Here is a 17,536-nt window from a genome sequence, read left to right on the forward strand (position 1 = left end):
CCACCCTGGGACTCTTCTATTATGGGAGTTAACCGTGTTGTATAATTGCATGTTTACTTGCCTGTCTCTCCTACTAGATCATGACAGTATCATCTTGCCATAACAGGTTTTGCAGTTTTCTTTTCTCACATATTTTTTTTTTTTAGATCGCCAAACCAGTGATTATAAAGAGGAATTAAAAAAAAAAAAAAAACCTTTGCTGTGGAAAATTTTCAACATATACAAAAGCATCGGGCATGGTACAGTGACTCACCTCAGCACCGCGGCCATTCGTCCTTCACGTATGTGACCGACCCTCCCCAACCTGATTCTTCTAGAACATACCAGAGACATCAAATGTCATTTCATCTGAAATGTTTTAGTGTATGTTTCTAAAAACATCACCACATACCATTACTACATATTTAAAAACTAAATATTTTCTAATATCATCATATGTCAAGTCAATGTCCAAATTTCCTCAGCTGGCTCATAAAGATATATATATATATATATATATATATATATATATATATATATATATATCATTGCAGTTGGCTGATACAGCTGTGAAGTTTCTTTTAATCTACTATTTCTCTGTGCAATTTATTTTTTGAAAACACCTGGACTATTTATCCAAAAGCTTTTCCAAAATTGTGGATTTTGATTATTACATCCTCATTGTGATATTTTACATACTTCTAAAAAGGGCTTCTTTTTTAAAACATCATTTACCTTGTTAAAATATACAGTTTCATCCTCACATTATAATTATGGGCATGTTGTCTCAGGATCTATGGCTGCAAATGGCAAGAACCAATCCCACCTGGTCTAAGCAGAGAGACGGAACTTCAGAAAGAGGCAAACGAGCACAGGCTGGGGCTCCCCCTCTCGGGCCAGCCCGCCCGGTAAAACGGGAGTATGGTAACGATGAGACAATGAACTTACTAAAGTTTACGAAATTTACTAAAAATTAAATTTACTAAGTTTACTCTAAATTTACTAAAATTAAAAAGAGCTTACATTCTCATAGAGAGCGACACACAGTAAATGATAACTAGGTAAAATACATAGAATGCTATTAAATGCTATAGAGAAAAAGCGTGTGGACCTGGTGGCCTACAGAGGCTGTGGGAGCTCTCTTCATCTCTCTCCTGGGACCTGTGCATTGGGGTGACGGTGGGGACCCGTGCGAGCTGGGCACGTATCTACTTGCAAATGACCAATGAGAGAATTAAACTGACATTCAGGCACAGGTCAAAGGACAAGGAGATCGGCTCTGACTCCCGAAATCTGAATTTCCAAGGGTGGTCATTTTGTCTGGGGGGGGGCGATTTCCTAGTAGAATGACAGCGCCGTCTAGACTGAGGAAGCCACGAGGCTGGACTCAGGAGGCGTTAAAACTGGGGAGTCCTGAACGAGGAGCGGCCTGGTGTGACTTCTGCACGGCTTCCGCCCTGGGGTCCCACATGGGGGTGGGGGGAGTCTGTGGAGCACTTGGGATTGGATAGTGAACGATTTTGGATGCCAGACGTTTGAATATAATTTTGAACATAGAGCGAGCCACGGAAGGTTCTAGAGCACGGGGTTGCCACGTGCCATCTACAGTTAAAAAGAATAAACGCAGAGTTAGAAGCATCAGCATGAAAACCAGCAAACCATTAAACACGGACGTGGTCACCGATGGGAGTTATTCTCGCGTGTATTCTGGTCTTCACTCGATTTGTATTTATCGGTGACTGTGTCTCGGATAAAGCAGACGAGTTGTGAAGCACCCATTGCCCCGGGCCAGCAAATGGCGCAGTTTATTCCCAGCATCCTCCTCCTCACCACCTGCGGAGCAGCCGGGCTGGGGAGCCTTGCGGGCGTGGGGGGGCGGGGAGGTGTCGCTGGAGAGGCTTCGCTGCGCCCCCCACGAATCCGAGGCTGTCCGCCCACGGACTCGGAGTAGAAAAGCCTCCAAAAACTAAACAAAACAAAAAAAAGAGATACACAAACGAGCCAGGCCTTCGGGGAGATGCCGCAGATGTGCAGCCCTTCTGTCTGAACCCCACATTTCGGCTGTGCCGCGGACGGAGGCGCCCCGTCCCCTCCACGCCGCCCACCTTCCCGCACTGCGGTGCTTAGCCCCGGCTGCTTTCGGTGGGTCCGCGTGGGCTCCCCTCGACCGTGACCGCCTCGTCAGATCCCCGAGTGATAACACCACTGGCCACTTTTGGTCCAGCTAATGCCACGACGGGCCCTGCGCCGGTCGTGGAGCAGGACTCGATCTCACCGCGCGGTCTCTGAGTGCACCCCGGCAGCCGCCTTGCACTGCAGGCCCCTCGGGGCCGGCACCGCATGGGTCTCCGTTCAGGCCGGCCCGTGTGCACCCTCCTGTCCTGCTCCCCCTTTCACCCTCATCTGGGCGGGTGCTCCTCCTAAAAGCTCCCTTTGCGGCCTGCACCTCCCCCAACGGCTCGGGGAGGCTGTCCTGTGAGCCCAGGGTGCTTAGCAGCTCAGTGGCCTCTGTCGGCTGGATGCCTGGAGTACCCGCCTCTGGTCCTGACGACCATAAATGTCCCCCGACACCACCAAATGTCCGGTGGGGAACAAAAGTGCACCAGTTGAAAACCCGCTACCCTAAAGGACTGGGCCAATTATATCCAGGTACATTCAGATGCTGAAGAAGGAAGGGGAGGAGGGGGTAAGGAGGAGAGGGATGGGGGGGAGGGAGATGGGGAGGAGGAAGGAGGAGAAGCTTCCTATACTTGCTAATAGCCGTCTGATCTTGTGTGAGAGTTACCATCACGCTAAGGACAGAAAACTCCTCGATCTTGCTCATTAAAGGTGCCCCGCTCTCTTCCGGTTGAACGCCGTCTCTGTCGATGTGCAAAACATGAAATGTTCCCTGACCTATAATTTCAGGTTGATTCAGGAGTAACAGCCGCTGCCAAAGTTCTTCACTTCGGCGCAAACTGTAAGATTGCCTCTGAGCACATAAAAATCCTAAAGGACTGTTTTCTGTGTGTGTCAGGAGAAGTAAGGGCGACTTAGTGAGCTGAGTGTAGGTGAGGTTGCAGAAGGGGGTGCTGGGCAGTAGGGGGTGAGGAGGGAAGGGGCCCTGCGTCTGGCCTCCCTCTGCCTGGATCCATTTACAGCTTACTGCCCAGGCAGGGTTGTGTTAAATTCGACACCTGTGTAAGGGCCTTGACATTTTCCCTTTATTTACCCAAAGAAGAGAGGTACATGGGTCATAGGGGTGTTATCTTCGAATTTTGCCTGCCGCGGTACCCAAAACTATTGGTTGAATGGCTACGCGAAAGAAGGAACGAAAAGATGCATTCCGTTTGTCTTCACAATAACCGCGGGGTGTGGGCAGAATCATCATTAACTTACAGAGAAAGACATTCGGTCTCAACCCAGCAAGTGACTGAATTCCGTCTGAATCTCTCCAGCCTCCGCTCCTGCCACCACGACCCTGGCCGAGGCCCCGCTCAAGCGGGTCTGGCCTCCGCTCCGGCCGTGAGGAAGAGGCAGAGGTCCCCGGGGGCAGCTCACGTTCGTCCTCCACACCGGCACCGGGCCACCCAGCAGGCTCCCAAGGCCAGTCCCGGCCAGGCCAGAGCTTCTGGACACTGGGCGACGGTGAGGAGACGCTCGCTCCTGCCCAGAAGCTTCTCCATCAAGTCCGTGCCTGGACCTTGGCACCTGTAGGTTCTCTGCTCCGTTGCTCTCCCGGGATGGAGACGGAGAAGCTGGCGAGACGTGGCTCCTTCACTCCCTCCTCCGTTTCGGAGGCTCGGAAGGCTGTGCCCCTCGCTCTGGTGGGGATGCGGTGTGAACAGGGGTGTCCAGATCCCACAAAGGCAAGAGTCCCGGAAACCCCTACGGGAGATTATGGGGACAGTGTGGACAGTGGTCATGTTTTATTCAAGTAAAAAATAGTGTGTGGGCGAATAGATCAGGCTCGTGCTTTGATCTGCTCCCCAATCGCCCCTCACTACCCACCATGCCTTCTCTGTGCCTGGCTGCGATGGCCTCTTTTTCCCCCCTGTCCCCTCCATCCCTCCTGGTCTATATATGGTCTTTAATAAGCAATAGCTTGTCATCTGCCTTTGTGTTGATGCCTGCATTTTTATCACATGGGAACTCCATGGTACATATTAAAGCCCCCTCGCGATGGTATAATATGCATAATGCATAGGCAATCGTAACCCACCAGAGCGGCACAGCATGCCGGGTGCAAATCCAAGGTGCAAGATGGTCGTTTGCATATTTTCACAATCCACTTTAGGCCTTCATTACAAAGAAGCAATAAAAAATGGATGTGACTACATGGATCTTGTGGCTGGCGTCTTTGTCATTCACTTCATGTCGAGCATTCCCACTGACGTGCAAGCATCTGTCCTCGGCCGCTGCTCCCCAGCCAAGGAGAGCATCCAGAGAGCATCCAGAACACGTTCTCTGCAGCCTCATGAAGACCCGGCTCGTTCTGTTCCACTGACTCCTCCTGAGACTCCAAACAAAACAAACCTTTAGGATATTTATGTGCTCAGAGGCAAACTTATAATTTACCCAAAAGCAAATGACTTTTGCGAGCAGCTGCTATTCATGAGTAAATACGAAATTAAATTTCAGAGAGGAACTTCTTCCATCTCACACAAAGGAAGCTTCTGACTGCTTCTTACATAAGGCCAGGAAAAAGCGGGTGAGGGGCCTCCGGAACATAGCTGGATGGTCCGAAACAAGCGTTTGTGGCTGGACGTGAGCTTTTGGAGGCAGAGAGCCTGTTCGAGTCATCTCGAAACCTGCTTCCAACAACCATGCCGTCCTATTGATCCTCCTTCCAACAACCGACTTGTTTAATTAAAAAAGGGGGCGCTGCATAGACAAAAGCATGGGGGTGTGGAAAGACCTTTCGTTTGTGGAAACGAAAGCAATTCATCACGCCTGGGGGTCGGGGGACGAGCGGGCTTATAAGATCTGAAAGACAATGGAGACAAGAGCATCAGAGGCCATTTGTTAAGAAATTTTGCGTACTCTCTCAGGGTTTCCCTGAAGGGAGTACCCTCTGGTTTGAGGTGAATGGTGGCCCCCAAAAGCTGCGACCACATCCCAACCCCTAGCATCCGTGAATGGGACCGTATTCTGAAAGAACATCTCTGCTGATGTGGTTGACTTAGGATCTCCAGATGACATCCCGCTGGGTTATCCAGGTGGGTCTATGCCCAATGACCAACATCCATCCCTACAGGTGACGAAAGAGGAGAAAGCCACCCTGAAGATGGAGGCAGAGATCTGGAGTGAAGTGGCAGCAAGCCGAGAAAGCTGGCAACCACCAAATGTGGAGGGGCAAGGAACAGACGGTCCCCCCGCCCCACCCCCGGAACCTCCGGGAAAAAGCGCCCCGGCCAGTGCCCTGACGGTCTTGCGGCCTCGGAGCGGCGAGAGGGCGCGTTTGCGCTGCGACGAGCCGCGCGGTCCGGGCTCCTGTGCTCCTGCCGCCGCAGGAAGCACACGCTCCCGCGCTCCGGTCCCCACGGCCCCGCGCTCCGCGCCCCGCGCACGGCCCTGAGCAGCCGGGTGGAGCGGGCCCTCCCTGCCCCGGGCTCACAGGCGCTCTCAGCGGCCGTCACACTTCCCATGGTCCTTCTCCCAGGGCTGCCGTTTCGTTTCCTGGGGACACCCAGCTGTCCTTGGCCTTCCTTCCCTTGGGCACAGATGCGCAATGCCTCAGCGCCCCCGGGAGGGTCTGCGAGGATTCCCAGACCCCCTTCCACAGACGCCACCGGAACCTGGGGACTGGGCGGCACGGTTCGGACCTCCCCTGCGTCCCTTCGCTTGTTCGCAGGGGTTTTGAAGGGGTGGGGGGAGGGTAAAGACAGATTCGGATTTGTCACCTGACGCAGTACCCAGAGCGGCCCTCTGCTACGCTTCCTCTGCGCCAGGGGCGACCTCGCCCCACCTTCTCCCGCCCTTGGCACCCCCCCAAGTCGGCTCTGCGGCCTCCCCTCGCCGTGTTGGCTCCCGAGAGCTGCGCAGCTGCCTGCCTGGGAGAAGAGCCAGAACGCATCGACTCACAAACCCTCTAATAAGAGGTTAAATACATAATTTGAGGCGCGATCCACATACACAGAAGGGAATTACATGAACTCTAGGAAAGGCGCGTCTGCTTCCAAAAGCCCTGTCTACTCGCGGGGCGTCTGGGCTCCCCTGCGTGTCGGTGGCTTCTGGGGTGTCCCTCCCAGAGTCCCCATCCAGACCCCCAGCTTCAAATCCTGCCGCATGCGATGTAGTGATTTCCAGCCTGCCTCAGGCCTCCTTCTGCAATTCAAGTTCAGCAAAGTCAGAAGCCGCCCCCCCCCACCCCTAGATGCGGCCCTGAACCCCGCCCACGCCCCACCCCCAGAACCGCCTCTCCGCATACGGCTCACTCAGTATTTCACTCGAACAGGTGCGGTGCTTTCCGTGAAAGGTCAAGTGAAAAAATGTTTCCACCTCCAGAAACGTATATAACTTATTTTTATCGCCAGGAAAAAAAAGAAAATCCGTTTCAAAAAATTAGACGACACGTGTAAAAGCGTCAAGGTATCATACCCAGACGGAAAGAAGTCTTGCTGAGACAGCCCGACCGCCGACAGAACTACGATATCAAAACAGCCTTTTAGGATGTTTGCCAAGGGCTATCCGGGTTTGACTATGCTTTCTCACAGACCCGGAAAGCCGCCTCCTAAGACTCTATGCCGTAGAAAATATCTCTCACAGGTGTCCTGGGATATGCGTGCGAGATGCTGGTGTAACAGCAAAATACCAGAGAGAGTATCGTTTACCAATAAATAAGAAAATAGATCGGTAAATGGCAGTGCATCTACAGAAAAAGAGCTGTAGCCATTCCTAAGAAGGCCTTACACGTACATCTTCCGACCTGAAAGGATGCTATGGTACTTTGTTGGGTGTTTGTTTATTCTTCACCGGGGTTAGAATTGTGAATTTGCTCACATTACACTCAGGTACATAAATAGAATGTTATCTCGTTGTGTAGCCCATTCCAGATCTGGTCTCATGGACGCTCCTTGTTTGGGGGAGGGGGCGGGGTAAGCATCTAGTCCAAAACTGCCACCTCGACCCGTCTAATGATCTCAATAACCATCCAGTCCCTCTGGCCCTGCTCGGAAACTCAGGCAACTGCTCAAGCCTCGTTCTCTGCAAGAGGAGGTCTGCGCGTTTGGGAAGGGTGTGGTTTGGGGGCCCCCCCAGCACTGGAGGAGGGGGCTTGGCTTGCCGCTGGCTCCGGTGGGGTCTCCCCGAGTGTGTACTGAGGTGTGGCGTGTCCGGTCTTTAGTTCCGGGCCCTCTACTGGCGTCACACTGTCCCCTCCCCTCACGGCAGCAGAGTGATCTCTTCGAAACTGGAAATCCACTCACGTCGCTCCTTTGTAAAACGAACGTTACCGGCTTCACACTGCCCTTCGGAGGACACAAACCTGAACCCCACCTAGGAGCCCTTGCGTGCGTCGCCCCTCGCTTCATCTCCTGCCCCGCCCTGCGCGACCCCGCCCCCACCCCGAGGCACGCGGTCCTTCTTTCAGTCCCTCGAACGTGCAAGGCTTTCATGCTGCCATCCTGGGCCGCGTCCCTTCGTTAACTCCCATCATCCCTCGAGGCCCTGTCCTCGTTCACCTTCCCTGATCTCCTCGAGGTCTTCGGTTCTCCCAGTTACATACCACAGTCTCTCTCACAGTGGTAATTTTATTTCTATTTGTGACGTGTGGTACCTGAAACAGGTTATCCATTTGATGAATATTAGTTTCTTCTTCCTGAGTCATACTTTAGGCCTATGTGCCAAGGGGCGCGCCCCCCGGGGGCATGGGGGAATGTCCATTATCCTGCCAGCTGCTTTCCCCCTGCAGATCAGTAAGTTGAAATTTGAGTTCTAAAGCAGCTGGTGAATTTCGATTAGAATGAGTCAGCTTCCCAGAGCCCTGTGGCACAGGGCACCGCAGTTTCCTGGGGCCATTGTAACAGATTGCCACAAATTTGGAAGGCTCGAAACATTTATTCTCTCACAGTTCTCGTGGTCTGGATGCCGGAGTCTTAATCAAGGCGGCAGTGTGGCCATGCTCTCGCGGGAGGCTCCAGGGAAGGGCGCTTCCTTGCCTCTTCCATTCCTGGCGCTTGCCAGCAGTCCCTGGCATTCTTTAACTTGGAGACAGAGCACTCCCCTCTCTGCCCCCATCACCGCGTGGCCTTCCCCCGGGGCCCCTGTGTCCAAATTCCCCTCTTCCTGCGAGGACGCCAACAAGTGGATTAGGGCCCGCCCTGATCTAGAAGGACCTCGCTCTAACTCTACTGACTACATCTTCGAAGACTTTATTTCCAAATAAGGTCACATTCTGAGGTTCCATGTGAGCGTGCATTTTGGGAGCACTGTTTCAGCCAGCAGAAATGTCTGTAAGACATTGGTCTGCAGGTTCGGGGTACCGAAGCTTGGGGTATGCGGTTCTGGCAGCTGGAAGAATATGCGAGGAGCCGTGGGCAGGTGTGACATAGCTCTGTGCAGGCACAGAGGACACAGCAAGGCTCAGGTGCAGCTCCAGCCCTGCCCCCCACCCACCAGCCTGCACAGACAGAGCCGTTCTTAGAACAAGGTGCACAATAGTGGCTTAAGGCCAGGTACTGTAATCCCTCATGATGTACAGGTTCTATAGGATGCTGTGTCTAAGGTTCACAGGATGCTGTAGCTAAGGTCGCCTGGAAACCACACGGCTTGCGGGGACGGAGCCCGACCGCATCCATTTTGTTTGTCAGGTTCCTCATCCAACAGCCATCATTAAATATGTTCATAAATCATCATTAAAGATGCCTCTACAGGCTCATTAACATGCTCGTAAACAAAGGAGCGTTACAGGGTTCCTTCCTCCAGGCCCCGCCTGTAAGAAGAGGTCAGAGGAGATGTTAAAGCCACGGAACGGGTCCCCAGACACACCGACCTTTCCTTCCGAAGTCAGAGCCATAGCATTTTGCTGCCAGAAACACCGGGTAGTGTTTGTTCCCCTGAGTCATGGCAGTAAATTCACCCCTGCTCTACTGAGATCTGTAACTCCAAGGTCAGTCCATTGTGTCCCGTGAACACGTCTGGTCCAGTGGACTCTCACCTGCTGTCGATGTGATATTAAAAAGAAAAGATATAAAGAAAAATTGAAAAAATGAATCAAAAGACCAAAGATCTGCAGACTATAGACTTTTCTTCCTTTTGTGAAAGTTTTCAGCATCTAATTCCTGGTGGCTTGAGTCTCTCTCTTATTTGCTTTAGATATAATGTTTACGGCAAGCATATTTGTATTTAATATTTTATACTTGATCAATGGTGAGCTTTTCCTTGCAAACCCCAGGAAGAAAGAACTTTCTCATTTGCATTGCAAAAAAGAAAAATCACAGCTTAGAGAGGCATGCGCCTTGGCTAGGACTTGGCTAGAGTGATTGACACAAAGCCCCGGGTTCAAGGTCACTGAACTGGTCTGCGGTGGGGAGGGCTCTCACCCCCGGCATAAGAATGAACTCTAGTCTCCTGGGAACTCAGCCAAATATTTCTTTTTGATAGACTCCCAAGGTCAATGTTAAAGAAGAGTGCTTTCTTATCAGAGTGCTTCTTACCACTCGACATCATAGATTCTTCGGGATGGAAAGAGAGTCAGGGGACATAGCCACCGGTTACAAATGTCTGATTCTGGATTGAACCTGGGTATGGACAAATTAAGTGTAAAGGACATTTCTGGAACAATTGGTGGATGCCGAAAGCCGACTGGGTGTTAGATAATATTAATGAATTATTATTCATGTTAAGGTGCTGATTATTTCGGTCACATAGAAATGTTCTTAAACTTTTAGCGATGCATAATTTAGCTCATTTAGCAATGAACTAAACAAAGAAATGACTTTTAAGCGACAATTTGAAGTTCTTAAAGTTAAATTGCTAACGACAGTTATTTCTGGTAAAGGGGTTGAAGAAGAGGCAATTTTTACCTTCTACTTTACACACTTGTCTGTTTGAATTCTTTGCAACATACATGTAATATGTATATGTAAAACTATATCTTCAAGAAACACCCACATAAATCCAGTTTGGGAGACTTTTTTAAAATAACTGGCTTGTATACTTAAGAAATGTTAAGGTATGAAAGATAGAGACAGATTGAGGAACTGTTCCAGGTGAGGGAAACTAAATTAACTTGACAACTAAATACAGCTTGAGAGTCTAAATTTCATCCTGGACCAGAAAAAAAAAAAATTGCTGTAAAGGACATTATTGTAACAACAGGCAAAATATAAAGTCTGTAGATTTGAGGGTAGTACGGTATTGGTGGCAAGCTCCTGATTTTTATCATTGTACTGTAGCTTTGTGAGTGAACGATCTTGTTCTTAGAAAACACACACTGAAAAGAATCAAATAGTTAAGAAGGAAAAAAAATACTGTGTATGTGCTGAGAGAGAGAAAGAGGAGATGAAGAAATGTGGTAAAATGTTAACAGAATCTGGGTAAAAAGGACACCAGAGTTTTTATATTTTTCTTCCGACTTTCTGTAATGAAAAGTCACCTCCAATATCCCTCCACCACCTCCAGAAGAGATTGGAAAAGTTGCTTCCTCATCTGCTAATAGAAATAAAAACCAGTGTTTTTATCTCTTGGTCATGTGATGGTAAGATAAGGTAGGTAGAGACCTTAGCATGTGACGAAGCAAAAATTAAACTATCAACTTCTAAAACAGTTGAGAATAGAATCCTCTCTAGGTGAGTACAAACAAATTTACTGAGGAGTATGAAGAGCTCACAGGACTGTTGGGAGGGGGGAAAAAAGAAAACAAAAACCAAAAAACTGGAAAACCTAGACTCACAGACCAACAGCACACTCACCAGAGCACTGGTCTGCCAAGATGGCTGCTGCCCCGCCAGCCACCACAAGCAGCTGCAGACTCAGGAAGCCACACGCGCCGCTGCTGTGTGACCAGACTGCCTCCGTCAACATCCAAGAGAGCCAAGATGCGATTCCCAGCCTGCCTCTCTCTCCAAGTCAACACTGTGTGTGTGTTCATCTCGTCAGGGAAGCATAAACTTTACCCACTAGTTATACAGGAGTTTTCCACTGCACGGGAAGGCAGCACCTCACACCCCCAAGTTGTTCAAGGGTCGGCTGTAGATCCTTGCTGCAGGGGATTTTGGAGATGTAGTTTCTAGTCACCTAGGCCTTGCGGTGCGGACAGTCCTGCCAGCGGGTAGCTGTGATGGGTGTAGAGAGGCGAGAGCTGCAGACAGTCCACGGCCGCGGCTACTCAACCTCTGAACCTTCTTATGCTTAAATTTCCAAACAACAAAATATCTTCTTCACTTAATTCTTTTCCCTTCTCCCCAAAATGGGAAGCCCACAGCCGCATGAGTCTCTTCATCTATCCTTAGCAGATTCTTATTCCTCTTCTAAACTAACCATATCCTGTCTTGATCGCCTGTAACCCGTGGGCTAAATTAAAATTTAACCAGAACCAAAAGACAAATAAAATAATAGGAAACACTGGCAGGGAGAGAAGGAGTAGGGCAGAGCAGGAAAGGAAAAAACCATGTGAATACATAAAGAAACACAAAGAGTTAACAGATGCATAAATGGCATGAATGCTTAGTGGCCATGTGTTAAAAAATCTATATATTTTGACAAAGGCAAGACCAAAGCTAAATATGACCATCAAAGAATGGACTTGCAGGATATATGGCTAAATCTGAAATGTTATCAAAATGTTTAAATTATTATCCATTTTCGTAGCCGGCTTAAAAGTTATTACATTGCAGAACCACATCCTTGGCCCCTGAGTAACCCTCACGGCCACCACGTTGCACCCAGGGAATACTAATTCGCCACTTGCTTCTAAATGAAGTTGGAAGAGTAGCAAGACTTCTTTTCCTAGCTCTGCCGATAGCCCTGGGCTGATGGGCAGGTCACACTGCGGTATTAAGCTGTCCTTCTCTAATCACGGTTGACTAAGTGGAGACTTGTCTGCAACTCTGGGTCTTGAAGATCAATAAATCATGATAGGCAGGTTCACTGAAGCCACGAACTGAAGCTCTGGGCGCTGTTTGGAGATGCGTATTTTTAGAAGTAGGCTTAAGACTGCACCGATGATTTTTGCTGTTCCGTTTCTAATACTTTAGCATGCACTTCCAGCTTTAATTACTTGGGAAAATTTTGTGCTTATGTCTTGGAAGAAGACATTTTTCAGTGGACAGTGGGAACTGCTTGGCTAATGAGAACAAAACATGTTTTGGATACTTCCGTTTTCTCCACCACTTCCTTCTCTTCTTTATGCTTTTTCTAACCTTTATCATGTGTGGACCATGAATGATTGTCATGCTCCATGTGGTTTTGGAGGGGTTTTTGCTTGTGAAATTTTGAGGTGACAAAGTTGATAGTCTACTTTAAAATTAAAGTTCTGCTGTATAAAATGTGAAGAAATCTCTACTAGAACTGGTAAAAAAATAAATAAAAAAGAAATGCATGGCCTAAACTGAATTTAATACCAAAAAATTATATAAATTCTTAAACACATTCGCCTGCCATTGTGCTTCGGCCCATTACAGGCGGGAACCTGAGAAGGAGGGAGCAAGGACAGCCAGAAAACAGAGGACGGCAGGACAGACTTGGGAGTGGTAAATGGGGCACTGGATTTTGGGGAGCACCGCGATGCTAAGCCTGCACTTGAGAGTAAGTGCCTCAAAATGTCTATTAGTGTCATGTAGCGAGGATGTACATTGCGACACAGTGGTCTGCTATGGGGCTCGTCACGGTGTGGCAAGGTGACCCGACCAGCAGAGGCCGGGGATGCCCTGCTGGGAAAGGAATAAAGGACTTTGCAAAGATTCGGGGAATGGGAAGAGAGACTGGGCCGGGGCTCCCCAAGAGCACGCTTTCCCTCGGCTTGACCCCTCTGCAGTCCTCCATCCTCCTGCTCCAGTACGAACTATTCTCTCAAACCACATGTCAGTTTGACATTGTGTGACTTTCAACACCCTGTCGTCTGTGTTGGGTCCCCTCTTACCTGGCCTTCCTTACACGTTTCCTCTGATTGGTGGACTGCTAGGTAATTTTGGAGAATATTCTCCAATAGCTTGCTGAGTAAAGTGCATGGGACGTTACTTTTCGAGATTTTACATGGCTGAAATGTTTTTTTGTTTCATCATCAATTCTTATTGACAATTTGGCTGGGGATAGAACTCCGCGTTGAGAATTGTGTCCTTGCAGAAGGCAGGAGGCAGTGCTCAACTGCCTTCTGTTTCCAATGCGTTTGGTGAAGAACCAGAGGTCACTTTCATTCCTTCAGTTTTACCTGAAGCCTGTTCTGCGCCCCCTCTGCTGGCGCCAGAATCTCTTAGAATTTATTCTTGGTACATAGCTTTTTATATCTATTTTCCTGAGTAACCTGAGAATAGCAATTAAAATATTTAAAGTTTTCTCTTAAATTTTTCTCTTTTGTAACTATTTGTTTAGGTCTCTGTCTTTCATGTTAGAGGTTTAATCAAATACTTAGTGATCCCAAGCTGTCCAATCACATTAAAGATCAAGGCACCAAAAATCTGATTGGCTGTTTTGCTTCTGGCCACAACGGAATAACAATTACCAGATTTACTCTTCTATTGGAAATAAAAAAAGAAAAAAGAAAAAATATATAAAACAATGGTTTTCACATATTCAGCATCAGGCAGCACTGGACGATGATTCCTGAGAAAAGGAAAAACACATAACATAAACTCTGCCAATGTCCCAGCTTACGAGATGTAGCAAGGTTGCAGGTTACGAGTTCAGTAAAAAAAAAAAAAAAAAAAAAAAAGTATTATACTAGCTAAACTCATAAATCGAAATTTAAAAACAATACCATTTATTATCACATCACAAATATAAAAATACTTAGGAATAACTATATTAAAGAATGTGTAAGACCCGCATGCCGAGAACTCAAAACGTTGGTGAGAGACATCGAAGACAAACATAAATGGAGAAATATAGCATGTTCATCGACCAGAAGACTCAGTATTATCAAGAAGGCCATTTTTTCCAAATTAATCTATGGAGTCCACGTAATCTCAGTCAAAATCCCAGCACGCCTTTTGCAGAAACTGGCGAGATGTTTCCGTGATTCGCACAGAAATATGTAGGGTCTGGAAGAGCCAAAGCAGTTTTGTGAAAGAACATTGATGGACCCACAGCCTTGTAATAAACTGCAGTTATCAAGACAGCGAGGTATTAGAGTAAAATGGGACAGAATAGAGATATGGCCATATATGACATACATGGCCAATTAATTTTTGAAAAATTATCAAGGCAATTCAATGAGTAATCTTAAACGATCAACAGACAAAATTTTCAATGAACAATCCGGGAATGACTGGATTGTCATATTCAAAAAGAAAAGAAAAACTTTTACCTAAATAAATAAATTGACTAAAATTAATCAAATACCTAGTATAAGAGTTAAAACTACAGAGCTTCTAAAAGAAAGCATTAAAAAAAAAAACCTGTTAACGACCTTGCATAGGCAAAGATTTCTTAAGGGACAAAAAGCATGAATTATAAAAGAAAAATTCGTTAAATTGAATTTTATCAAAATTAATAACTTTTGCTTTTCAAAAGACATTGTTAAAAATAAAAAATCAAGCTACAGACTGAAAGGTAATATTCGCAAAACACATATCTGCCAAAGGATTTTATCTAGAATATACCAAGAACTCTTAGAACTCGAGACAAAAAGGCCAATTAAAAAGAAGGACAAAATAGTTGAACAGACACCTCACAAAAGAAGATATGTAGATAAGTACATAAAAAGATAGTTAACATCACTAGTTATCAGGAAAACATAAATCAAAACCACACTGAACTATCATTACACAGCCAGTAGCATGGCTGAAAGTATCAAGATTGATCATGCCTAGGATATAGGTCAATGGCGACTCCCAAACAACGTCAACAGGAATGAAAAATGTAACAACCCACATTGGAAAACAGTTTGACAGTTTCTTAAAAAGTTAAACATATCCTTACCGTATAACCCAGCTATTCCAATCCTAGGTATGTATCCAAGCGAAATGAAAGCATAGATTCACATAAAGACTTATACGCAAATGTTCAGAATACCTTATTCTTAATATCTCAAATGTCCGCCAGTCAGTGAATGGATCAATAAACTATGGGATTTGCATACAATGGAACACTACTCAGCTATACAGCAGAGCAAATTATTAATATCTATAACAACATGGGTGAATCTCAAAGTAATTATAGTAGGCGCAAGAAGCCAGATAAAGAGTGTACACTCCGTGATTCCATGCATGTAAATTCTAGAAAGTACACATTAATCTATAGGGACAGAAAGCAGACCAATTTTGCCTGGGCACAGAGCAGAGACAAGGAGGACTGGATCACAAAGGAGCACGAGGAAGCATTTGAGGGTGATCAAAGCGTTCATCATCTTGATAGTGGGCTTGGTTCTCAAGGGCATCCATATGAAAAAGCCAATTAAATTGTACATTGCACTGAGTGCAGCTGGGCTCTGTGTGTATGTACATGGTGATTCCAAGGCTTACCATGCTGGACAATCTCTGGGCATTTTCCTCCTGGAGAATAATCTTCACTGTTGCTTGTACTTCATCTAATCCAAAGTTGGTTAATATTTCAATAATGAATGTTCCTTTAAATATTCAGAAACTACTTATGCGACTAATAAATCAAAGTCATAATTTTGCAAATGAGTCTTTCCAGGCATTCAAACACTGGTTTGCAAATTTAGTCAATTAAATTCTCTGCCATCCTAATGCCTTAGAGTCCTTTAAATGCAGTACTTACTTTCAAGGAAAGCAATATATTTACATAATATTTCAATGGTTATAATGAATGGTCATCACCAATAGGACGAAGGAGTACTAAGACTAAGATTTAAATTTATTTTTTCATTGTATCTGTGTGTATGCATCTATGTGTATTTATTCTTCTCCGTACCTACATACTACTTCTTATTTTTATTCCTTCTCATGGGCACAGCTTTAATTATTTAACCGAGAGAAGCCACATTTCCTCTCAGAGAAGCTTGGATATTCAGGTGGGTCATTGGCACTGAGAATACGATGCCTGAGATGTTCTCCCAGGATGCCTCTTTCCCAGCGCCTCACGCAGTCAGTTGGGTCTCTTATTACAGGGCGAGCCATCAGGAATTTCACTGATTGGCGCTGACCAAACTGAAGGATTTGATTTCTCCACCCCTAGTCTTGTTTTGGAAGTGCTCATTCTGTCCATCTTCTCTAGATCACAGTCTAAAGAGCCTGTTTCGCATCTGCATGTTTTGAAACAGGGCCCGATTGGGTTTGCTCACATTTTGAGCCTTTCCGCAAGCTGTTTCACTAAAGCTCAGAGAAGCAGGATGTAAAATGGTGGTTGCCAGGGTGTGGGAGGAGGGGACACGGGGAGCTGCTGTTTACGGGGTAGGCAGAGTTTCCGTCGTGCAGGCTGAGAAAGTTCTAGAGACTGCTGCACCTCGGCATACACATAGTAAACGTTACTGTGCTGTACGCTTAAAAACGTAAGTGGGTAGATTTAAAAATTTGTTAGAGGGTATGTGTTTTTTTTACCACAATTTTAAAAAATAAATAAAACCTCAACTTCTCCTTTTCATTAACACTTAAGGCTAATAAAAATGGCAATGACAGGCAGTGTCAGGAGGTCTCTTCTCTGAGGACGCTCCCTTATTCCAGGACGGAATCTTCGGACTCCTGTACGGATGGTACACACAGCCGCTGGCATCTGAGAGCGGACGATCTCCTTGGCTGCTGCCAACCCACACTCAGACTCTCCCTGAGTCTGCCTCCTTCCAGTCTGAATCTTTCCTCCTGCTCTCTGCTGAGCCTGCTGTCTCCTGATCTGAATAGTTCTTGTCTCCTGGGGGCAGGGGACGGTTTGAGTGCTGGCAGGATGGGTGTGGGGGGTGTGGGAGACAATCTGCACAGCTGTCCATGAGGTTTGCCAGCAGATTTTAAACAAATTGCAAGGGTTTCAGCCTGTCTATCATCCCTCCACAAGACCTGAGGCCTCTTAGGCCGATCACCCACCTATTGTGGGAATCCATGGCCAACACTGTGAGATGCCTACTCAGTATCTAGTGACCCCTTCTTCCTTGCTAACAGGACATCAATTACCTTCAAGATAACCAGATGCCTGACCTCAAGTGAGGTACTTACTTTCCCAGCCTCCCTTGTTTCCATGAGACACCATCCATAACCACTTCTGTGATAGGTGGAAATCTGCTGACTTAGAAGAGTGTTTGTTTTTGACACTCGTTTTAATAACCTAGAAGAAATGGACAAGTTCTTAGAAATATACAACCTTTCTAGACTGTATCATGAAAAATGGAAAATCTTAATAGACCAATCAATAGTGTGGAAATCGAAAGAGTTGTTAAAAACCTCCCAAAAAGTAAAAGTTCAGGACCAGGTGGCTTCACCAGTGAATTCTACCAAGTGTTCAAAGAAGATTTAACATTATTCTTCTTAAA

The 17,536-nt window shown here is 46.8% G+C and overlaps 1 long non-coding RNA gene across 1 annotated transcript; it reads right to left on the reverse strand.

Moving 5' to 3' along the window:
- Positions 1-1,944: 1,944 nt before the first annotated feature.
- LOC107510392 lies at positions 1,945-11,438 on the reverse strand. Its single transcript, XR_001596794.2, has 3 exons — positions 10,872-11,438; positions 4,181-4,477; positions 1,945-3,846 (listed from the first exon to the last, which is right to left on the reverse strand). It is a non-coding gene; the product is annotated as an uncharacterized LOC107510392 (long non-coding RNA).
- Positions 11,439-17,536: the final 6,098 nt, after the last annotated feature.

Source organism: Rousettus aegyptiacus, unplaced genomic scaffold (assembly GCF_014176215.1).
Source record: "Rousettus aegyptiacus isolate mRouAeg1 unplaced genomic scaffold, mRouAeg1.p scaffold_m13_p_11, whole genome shotgun sequence".
Classification (NCBI taxonomy): Eukaryota; Metazoa; Chordata; class Mammalia; order Chiroptera; family Pteropodidae; genus Rousettus; species Rousettus aegyptiacus.